At 39.1% G+C, this 10,878-nt stretch overlaps 1 long non-coding RNA gene across 1 annotated transcript; it reads right to left on the bottom strand.

The window, feature by feature from the left end:
* Positions 1-2,303: 2,303 nt before the first annotated feature.
* Positions 2,304-9,600, bottom strand: LOC148130158 (uncharacterized). The gene is made up of 3 exons (XR_015750209.1): positions 9,571-9,600; positions 2,838-3,066; positions 2,304-2,397 (listed from the first exon to the last, which is right to left on the bottom strand). It is a non-coding gene; the product is annotated as an uncharacterized LOC148130158 (long non-coding RNA).
* Between the last annotated feature and the right edge of the window lie 1,278 nt (positions 9,601-10,878).

Here is a 10,878-nt window from a genome sequence, read left to right as displayed (position 1 = left end):
TATCCAAATTTAAGTCTACTCTGTTGGAAATGTAAACAAACAAGGGGTACCTTCTTCCATGCTTGGTGGCTTTGTCCAAAGAGTAAAAAATATTGGGAAAAAAATATGAATATGGATAAGAGAAATCACAAACATTCAATTAGAACTCAAGGCTGAAATTTATTGGGAATAATAAAAGGTGAACACGCAAAAGAAATGAAATATTTAATTTTACATATAATTACTGCAGCAAGAATAGCACTAGCACAATGTTGGAAGGGTGATCAGATGCCAATGGATAACTTGATAATCCAGAAAGTCTATGACTGCGCTGAAATGGATAAACTCACCCAAAAGTTAAAAGATAAGGAAGACTCAAAATATTATACAGTTTGGGAAAACTGGTATAATTGGATAAAGGATAGAAACCAGCGAGTAAGTAGATAGGGAAGGGAAAATATAAAGAGGTTATAATAGGAGTATAATACCAGATACAAGAAATAAGTATTAGAAAATTGTTTGATAAGAACACACCATCTAAGCAATTAGAAATGTATATGTTTTACGTTTACTGGTTATGTTTTTCTTTTTGGTTTCATTTTTAACGAAATGTTTTGTACTATGTATATATCTTTTAAGTTTAATAAAATTTATTTTTAATTTTTTTAAAAAAAGTATTGCCTAGGGCACCCAGACATACTAAAGTTTTTTATTAATATTATTTTGGAAGGTAGGCTGAAAAGAGACACGTGGTGGCCTGGTCTTGGCACTGTTTTCTGTTTATTCTTTTACTCTGCTTTAGGTCTTCTTTCTGTTTGTTTCTCTACCAGGAAAGTAGTCCTGTGTTTACTCCGTGATCTATAACTGAGCATGCTTTTTTTTGCAGGGGTAGGGTCTGAATCCAAGAGGCAGCTTGACATGCTGTTTATTTTTCTTGCAGCACCCTCCTGTTCCATCAATTCGATTTGTCATCTGAAAACTACAGCCATCTCTTTGGTCTAGAGGTTGTTTTTTTCCTGCGATAAGGGGAGGAAGGGAAGAGCTGGGAGAAATATAAAGAAACCATTACTTTTCTCTGTCTTGCTATTTGGATTTATCCCCCTGTGTGCCACCACTAAAGAGATTCAGCTGCGTAAAGAGGGTGGGGGGGAAAGTCCCCGGGTGACTAAATGAAGTCACTCCTCACACAAAAAGGACAATCCTAACCATGTCCAGAAATAGAGAGAGCATTTTATCCATGGTCTTCCCTTTGAAGATAGATGGGATAACCCAGCAAAGAAGACCTGAATGGAACAACCTTCTCTTGGACAGTGCTAACTCTTCTCCTTCTCCTGTCTATATTCTCTTTCTCCTTCACCTTCTCCTCTTCTCCTTCTGACTGTCTCCTCCTCCTCTCTTGAAACCTCTTCTCCTTCTCTTGTCTATATTCCCCTTCTCCTTCTCTCCTCCTCCTCTCTGCAAACCACCACCTCCTCCTCCTCTTCCTCCTGTATATATTCCACTTCTCCTTCTGTCTATCTCCTCCTCCTCTTCTTCTTCTTTCTCCTCCTCCTCTCTGCAAACCTCCCTCCCTTGTTGTAGCACTGGTGATATTGTCTAGTTGGGTCATGAAACATCTGCAAGAACACCACCAAGCTCAGAAAGCACCAAGGACCCCACAGTTCCTCCTCCTCCTTTCATGACCATACATGAATACTGGCATCATTTTCCAATTGATGTTGTCTTTCACAAATGACCCATATTAGCATGACAGTGATGTGGAGTCTTTCACAATTTATACCCATTTAGGTGTGTTGTGAGAACATGATCTTCCCGCTTAAAGAAGTAAAAATCCACTTTGGTTGCGGTTTCCAATATAACCATGAAAGAGAGAAATGAGAGGTGCTATCATGCCATAAATCCCTGTCACCCAGAATGGGAAGATAAACCCTGTGGTGCAGGCAGAAAAAATTGAAGCAAGGATACAACTGGCAATTGCATTGCTCCTCCCTGGAAACAATAAACAAATATTGTGTTGGGCAGAAGGTTTTGCTAAAAAACATAACCCCCGGTATGTTAATTTTAAGAACAGAAGAAACTTCTCATCATATTGGACCATATTGTCCAATTTGTCTCAGATACATTAGTTAGTTAGGCAGTGCAACTTTTTCATTTGTCAGAAGGGAATCTCCAAGCTTTATTTTGTTTTGGAAGATATTCTGTTCTAAGCCTCCCCAAAAAGTCAATTCTGAGTCCCAGCAAAACCTCTTTTATTACATTAATATGAATTTACAGCTTGGCAAATGGCTTGCCAAACAGTCTTGCAAAGGTATGCTAATTAGTTCAGATCTTATCAATCCTGGAATGCTGCCCGGTAAATAGTTCCACACTCAGTGCTAACAAGGAAGGGCTGAGTTATACAGACAAATCTGCACGAGGCTGGAATGAACAAACAAACGAATGAGCAAGTTGTTTCCTGCAAAAGCCCCCTCCCCTTTTGCTCCTCTTTTAATCCTGATGGGAGGGGCCATTCATCATCCACCTGTGGCCTTACTCCCATGTTGACCCTGAGTTCTTAACTGTGCCTTCCTTTTGGCAGCTCTGTGCATGCGCAGGGTGGGAACCGGTTCCAGAAGCTTCCCTGCCTCACTGCTATCCGAGCCCGAAGGCAGCTGAGGACTGCCAGCCTGCCCGGGCCCCATCTCTGCCTCTGACACAGAGCCTTCATCCGAGCCTTCCTCAGCCTCCAGAAATGGCTTGGATTCTTCTCAAACCTCCTCACTACTGTCCAAATCTGCTGCCGGCTCCACCAGCAGATAGGTTCCTGCTATTGACCAAACTTGGCTCAAACATCTACAAGATGAAATTAATACACTCACCTCTGGCTTCCCATGCACAGTCCTCTGGTCTTTTTGCGTGAATAAAGAACCTTCAAGTGAAAGGAAGAAAATCCACTGAACATCAGAAGTAAAATACGTTTCTGTCTCTTGTTTTTCTTGAAAAAGTGAATGGGGTCACCTCTTTACCAGCATAGACCAACATTCTAAATGGTTTCAGCTTCTCCTTTTTATACAATCCACTGTGTTTCGTTACAGAGTCTTTCAAAACCTAGTTAGGGGAGAGTTGGACATCTGTATGACCTTCTATTACCTTCATGGCAACTCTGGTGGCACCAAGGGGTAGGTGGCTATTTTGGCAATCTCTGCCAAACAATAAACCTGAGGTGTGATTCTGATTGTTACACATATTTTACTTCCTGGGGTTGATTCTAGGAGACCAATCTAGCTGCAATTCGATCAACCTTTGGGGGTAGCAGCATTCAAATTGAGCCAGAAGGTTTGAAGAAATTGTGAAATTTCATTGCACTAAGAGAGATTATTTGGATTATTTGAGAGGTTTTGCAGCATGTACAAAAATTACCTCCGCACCCCACCCCAATCTGTTTAGAAAACCTCAGTGACCCAATTTGACACTTTGTGCAATTTTAAGCAAGCACAAAGCTGAGCAGAAACTGGTCTTTGATCTGAACATCAAAATAATTCCAGAGTTACGGGAAAGTTTCTGCAAGAAGGCCAGTCTGCCTCAATGATTGCCAGCTGGATTTTATGCCTCGGGATCCCTCAGCTTCAGTCTGAAGATCCTTTGGCAGTCCCAAGGCATGGACGAACAACAGATTTTGGAAATCGGCTTTGTATGATGCTTCCAAACATCTCCAATCATTGAGAGGCAATGTAGGTTATAGCAGGATTGTGTGAGCTTACTCTCACCTTCATGGAGCTACCTGGGCCACGTTATCCTCAGAAAATCTTCAAAAGAGCACACAGTGAATACGGTCCATCTATCAACCCATGCAGCACTCTACATGTAAGCGAATGTCAAAAGTAAAACTATTCACATATTGCAATTAGGATTAGCAGCTGAGTCATGCCTTTAAACCTTAGAATCATAGGGATGGATGGGACCTTGGAGGTCTTCTAGTCTAATTCCCTGCCCAAGCCCTTATACCGTCCTGAGCAAATGGTTGTCCAATTTTTTCTTGAAAACCCATTTCTGAATTGTTCTGAGACTGTCAGGTACCATAATCAGGACCATACATTAAGTTCTAGTTAAGTTATAAACTAGACTAGAATAGAATAGAATAGAGTATAATAGAATAGAAAATAGAATAGAATAGAATAGAATAGAATAGAATAGAATAGAATAGAATAGAATAGAATAGAATAGAATAGAATAGAATAGAATAGAATAGAATAGAATACCAAAGTTGGAAGGAACCTTGGAAGTCGTCTAGTCCAGGTGTCTTCAAACTTGACAGCTTTAAAGACTTTTGGAATTCAACTCCCAGAAATCCTCCTCCAGTCATGTTGGCTCAAGAATTCTGGAAGTTGAAGTCTACAAGTCTTAAACTCACCAAGTTTGAAGACCCTCGTTCAAGTCCAACCCCCTGCTTAGGCAGGAAACCCTATACAATACCATTTCAGACAAATGGTTATCCAATCTCTTAAAAAGTTAATTTATTGCTCATGCCTATAAGCAAGAATCTTGTCAACTAAGGGTTGGCACTAAATTGGCAGTAGATAAGAGTTAACAGAATTCAAGAGGGGTTGGATGCAGACTGCTTGTGGGAATGTAATGATTCTAGGTTGATTCCTCTCTTGACTCCATCATCCCCAGGCTCTGCCTGTTCTCCTCTATAAAGACTGTTGAAAAAGACTTTTTTCAAGTCAAGAATGTGGCCTCTTGTGTGGCTGAAGTTGTGTAAGCATCATCTACCAAGGATCCATATTGTGGTTTAGTTTATGACATATATCTTCTGAGTTGAACAGTCATATTTCACTGCACCCAAAAGAGAAGTTCATGTATAAGTTCCTTTTATGTGAGATATAATTGTAGAAGAAATGGAACTTCTGCATTCGTAATCTTACTCTCATTTATTCCATCCTATCAATTTATAGTTGCTCCCACTGTTGCCTTTGTTTATTGTAATTCCTAGATTCATGCAATTTTCTTCATAATGTTTTCAGAAATGTTTGGCCCTTCTTCCTAGAGGCGAAAGAGAGTGATTAACCCTAAATCACCCCAGTTGGTTGAAGGGAAGACTAGAATGTGTGGTTTCCAGTTTCTAGTGTAGCATCTTTAACCAGTAGACTAAACTAGGTCTTTATATAGAAAAATGGTACATTTAAAATCCTATCCATTGTCGAATATTTGTCAGAGATCATTCTCTCCGGAAGACAAAGAACCACAGACTTTTTCAACATGCAAATTATTCTAAACTCAGAAAATTGAAAAATTATTTGATTCACCCCAATTCGTGTCCTTTTAGAAACACATGTATGCCATTTTGCTCTGGCAATGCTTTGGGCGAAAATTGTCCAAAATTTGCAAAGTAACCAGACAAATTGAGTATGTTGATTTGCAAAAGGATGGCAAATCAACTCCCTGTTGCACAGCAGAGATCTGGAAAGCAGAAGAAACACACACACACACATACACACACACACACACACACACGTCTGTTTCCAATAAAAGTTTGCTGCACTTACTAATGAAGAGAACATGAGCTACAATAGGTTCTTCAGCTTGCCAAAATTCTGTCTTTCATCAACACTGTACATACTGTCCTGAAGCTGAAGATTTAGGGGCCTAGTTTGAAACACCTAATTTCTATGATACTGGGATGAAAAGGATCGACAAAATGAGGACTAACCCACCATTCGAAGACAACTTATTCATACAATAGAGAAGAAAAGTTCTCGTTTCTACCGTGTTTCCCCAAAAATAAGACCAGGTCTTATATTGATCTTTGCTCCAAAAGATGCATTGGGGCTTATTTTCAGGATAGGGCTTATATTTCAGGATAGAGCATCATGAAAAAAGCATGCTAGGGCTTATTTTCCAGTTGGGTCTTATTTTCAGGGAAACAGGGTATTGTCTCTTGAAAGATGAAACCAGATGTGATCTTAAAAATCCTGAGTGAGTGCGAGCTTTATATTATTTACATTAATTGATAAATACGTCAGAGAGTGTAAGAAGACAATAATGGCATTGAAGAAAAGTTTGCGTGTGGCTCAGGGCTCATCTTAAAAGAATAGTATTTGGGAATGTGTGATAGTTTAATAAAAAACACAGTAACCCCTTCTGTGTCTCAAATAGCTGGCATCTGTCCCAAATATGAAATGACTGTTTTTTTTCATTGATTGGTTGGTTGAAAGGATACAATGTTGGGAGAACTTCATTCTGAATCCTGCAATCAGGTCCAATGTACCAATCAGAACAGATTGATAGAAGGAAAGAAGGAAGAAAGGAAGGAAGGAAGGAAGGAAGGAAGGAAGGAAGGAAGGAAGGAAGGAAGGAAGGAAGGAAGGAAGGAAGGAAGGAGAGAATGAGAGGAAGGAAGGGTTTAGCGTAAGATGCTTTTCTTTGTCCGCGGTGCCTCTCTTAAATTCTTGTATCTTTCCGAAGAGCCACTGTGCTTTTTACAAAAAAAATATATCCCAGTCTGACAAATTTCAATTCATCTTTCTTTTCTCCATCTTTTCCTTCTCGCACACAGACTTTTGGATTTGGGAAAGCACAGAAACCGTGTTTGCTTTTGCTCTTCGAAGAGTCACTGCTCACAGGAGTGTCTGCCGGCTTTATGAAAACAGACACCAAAGAAAACAAGGGCCCTGAGGAGGCTAATGAAGATGGACATAAAACAAATATCCTGCTGTTCTCCCCAGACAATATGGAAGCTCCTTCATGGACAGGGCCTGTAAGGAGTTCCCCAGACTGTGGTTCGCAATGTCTACGCATCCCACCACCAGCACATTAATCTAAGATCTGCTCGGTTGTCTGGAACCGATCTCCTCCCTTGTTGGGAGACAAGTTGATGGTTTAATAGGCCCTTCGCAGGTCTGACTTGGACATATTGCAGCAGATGTTCAATTGATAAGCCATTAGCTTGTAATAATTGCCATATGCCTGGATGGATAACAGATAACAGCCACCTGGTTACTCCCCCTTTATTATTGTTATTATTATTATTCCAGCTGCTGCATTGTCAAAGGGAAATTTATTCCATATATGGCACCTTACAACATTACAAAGTCAATAGCAGCAGGTTGATGCCTTGAAGAGGGCACAGACCATGGGGACAATGAAAACATCAATAAGGATGTTGGGTGAAAAGGAGGATGGGGGGAGGGGGAACCAAATTAAAGAAACAAAGCTTTCCTACTCAGAATTTCCAGTAGATGTCCCTGCCCGTGCTATAGGCATAACACACCAAAGGAGGATAAAATATAATTCAATTAGTTGAATTGATCAAGAAGATTAGGTGAGTTAGAGATTGGTTGAATTGATCAATGAGAGAAGCAACCTAGAACTAAGGAGAAATTTCCTGACAGTGAGAACAGTTAAGCAATGGGACAGTTTGTCTTCAGAAGTTGAGGGCACTCTAACACTGAAAATTTTTAAGAGAAGACTGGACAGCCAGTTGTCTGAAATGGTACAGGGAGTCCTGCCTGAGCAGGGGGTTGGACTAGAAGACCTCTAAGATCCCTTCCAACTTTGTTAATTATTCTGTTAATATCCAGCAAAAATACAGATGACCACCAGATACTCAAAGAAGCCAACTTTATGGATCTTTTTGGTACTTGCAGCCTTTAGGGACATTGCTAAGTCAAGATAATGGATCCTGTTGGGAATTGCAGTCAGACTCATAGATAGGAGCCACAATCACGTAAGCTAATATTAGTTTACTATAAAGCTACGTTAATAGAATCTTGCAAGTCTGAAAGCACAATTCTCCCACTATCATCTTTGCAGCCAAATAAATTAGACAGGGTCTCTTTTGAACCTCTTGCCACACTCATTATCTAGCTTTGGGCTACTGTCTGTTATCTGAATGTTCTCTTGGCAACATCTCTTAGTCCAGTCTCCAAGGTCTTTTTCACAGACCTTTACAACAGCAACAAAAATGTTCATGGTGTTATTGGTTGTTCACAGAAATGTAGCAGTGTTCTGCATAAATACAGAACCTCCCTGCTAGAAATTTTGTTTATATACAGCACCACAAAATAAACAAAGAGCACAATCACCACGTGCTTTACTGTTCAACTATTTAATTGTTATCAGGAAACTCTATTTAAAACAAAAGAACATAGAGTATACAGTATACCATAGATCCAAACTTGTAGACACTGCCATCTACTGGCTGAATAGTTGTTGCGTAGAAATACATTTCAGCAATGAATTCCAACACTCCCTATCCCTTGAAATGAAGGAAACAAAACAAGATGCATATTTTCAATACTCTTTCAACCAACATTCTCAAAAACCTCAACAGATTCTGGAAGGCTGATTTGATGAACCAGTTTGGAACTCTTTGTAATCTAGACCAGTGAACCTTGGCCACTTTAAGATGTGTGGATGACAACTCCCAAAATTCCTCAGTCCACACATCTTAAAGTACCTCTGATACCTCCAGCTCAAACGCACCTCAACCAGGCACCCAGATGAAACCTAGCTTCCTAATAAATGATAGCCGTCCATTTACTTGGAGCCAAGCTGCACTAAAAACCTCCAGTACAGGAACACAATGTTGCCAGCCAACCAAGACAAAAAAAGCCACAAAACAGACAGAAGATATTAGAAACACCAATCAAGCAGAACACAGCAAACTCCAAGACCAATAAACACAGACCAAGACTCCCAACCAATCAGGATGAAGAAAAAACCATTCTGGCAAAGCAGTAGGCTAGCCCCAAATTTAAAACTGAAACAACTGTAAAAGTCTGACTCACAGATGAACACAATACAGAAGCCTGATGATGGCAGATGAGATTCTGCTGAAACGTTGCTACAACTTTAATATATATATATATATATATATATATATGGTATTCAGCTTTGTTCGGGTATTTTCCCACATCATTATAGTTGTGCTTTTAAAGTTGTAGCAACATTTCGGCAGAATCTCATCTGCCATCATCAGGCTTCTGTATAGTGTTCATCTATAAATACCCGTGAAAACTTAAGAAAAAATATATATAGATATAGATATAGATATAGATATAGATATAGATATAGATATAGATATAGATATAGATATAGATATAGATATAGATATAGATATAGATATATATATAGATATTCTGGCATTACTTTGCCATACATACAAAGATATTGCTAAACCATTAACATTCATATTATTGTACAGTATTCACATTCTAGCTCCATTTCATCCTAACTATTTTTTGTTCCAACTTTCCCCTCTCTTTTGTAACCATTTATAAAACTTATTCCAGGTATCACAGTATTCTGATTCCCCCTTATTTTTCAGTTCTAAAGTTAGTCTATCAAGTTCTACACAGGCCAGTATTTTCCCTTATTATTTCTCTTTCTGGTGGTGTATTTTTATTTTGCCTACAACACAAAACTGGTGTAGCCTTCTGTGTACAAACATCAGTTTTTTTCTAAGCTTGCTTGGAAAGTGTACAAAGTACAGATTCAAGTCCAGATGTCCTTGGATCTTGCTAGAGAATAACTTAGCAATTGTGTTCCATGTTCCTTTCAGTGTAGATGTTTAACCTTCAGTATTTATTATTCAGTCAGTGGGATACTCACCTGCTATTGGCGGTGTGAAGGCAGAAAAAAATCCTCAAATCCTCAACACTCAAAGCAACCATTTGTTGCTCCTGTATACATTCTGCTTACTGGCTTTCTTGAAATGGAGCTGGTTTGTTATTCCTATGGCTCAGGCACTTCTCTATCAGTTTCTGAAACATTTCCAGCTGCTCCAGCTGTCTACACGGTTCTGCCAAGAAAGCCAGATTCTGGCAAAACAACTGAAAAATGTGGATAAGAAATGACTCAGAAATATGTTGTAGTGTTTTATAGGGAGTGCAGTGCATTCTGACCTTGGGTTCATGCCATCTTAATGTAGCAGTTCTGGAGTCATAATAGAAGGCTTGACACGAGAATCCATTTTTCTTTAAGAAATACATCACAAGAACAATCCAAGACATTTCCAACCCAGATAAGCTGGAGGACAGCATTCCAGTGGGAAAATAAAATGTCTTAGCAATTTTCAAGATAGCTCTCTGATCTGTTTGTGCTTATAAGATGATTTTGGATTTTTAGAGTGTGCTTCACTGGTTCAGGAAGAGATAGGCTTATAAAGAACATTATTAGACTCAGTCCGAGATCTGTAATTCAATACTTTATTTTCAGCTGCAACTAGTGAAATGTGGATTCAAAATAGGAATGTTTTCCCATGCTTCTGGGCTCAGAAATGTGGTTGGTCAGATGCTCATCCTTGCTCCTGGATTATCTTGGAGACTAGATAGATTAGATAGACAGACAGATGATAGGGAGAGATATAGATGGATGAATAGATAGATATAGATATAGATAGATAGATATAGATATAGATATAGATATAGATAGATATAGATAGATAGATAGATAGATAGATAGATAGATAGATAGATAGATAGATAGATAGATAGATAGATAGATAGATAGATAGATTGATAGAGAGAGAGAGAGAGAGAGAGAGAGAGAGAGAGAGAGAGAGAGAGAGAGAGAGAGAGATGAATAAGGAGATGGAGATGGAGGGAGAGAGAGAAAAAGACAGAGATACCAAAGTTGCTTTTTGAAGAGGCAACTGGACATTCATTGAAGACATTTCACTTCTCACCCAGGAAGCTTTTTCAGCTCTTTTCAGGAGAGCTAAAGAAGCTTCTTGGATGAGAAGCAAAAAGTCCTCAAAGAAAAATCATGACCTGGATGACGGAGAATCTAGGTAGGTAGGTAGGTAGGTAGGTAGGTAGGTAGGTAGGTAGGTAGATAGATAGATAGATAGATAGATAGATAGATAGATAGATAGATAGATAGATAGATAGATAGATAGATAGATAGATAGATAGATAG

Source organism: Notechis scutatus, chromosome 6, assembly GCF_049901735.1.
Source record: "Notechis scutatus isolate UNSWTSFEM ecotype Mainland chromosome 6, rNotScu1.2, whole genome shotgun sequence".
Taxonomy (NCBI): Eukaryota; Metazoa; Chordata; class Lepidosauria; order Squamata; family Elapidae; genus Notechis; species Notechis scutatus.
Note: the sequence above shows the minus strand (reverse complement) of the source record. Positions and strands in the feature narration are given on the sequence as shown.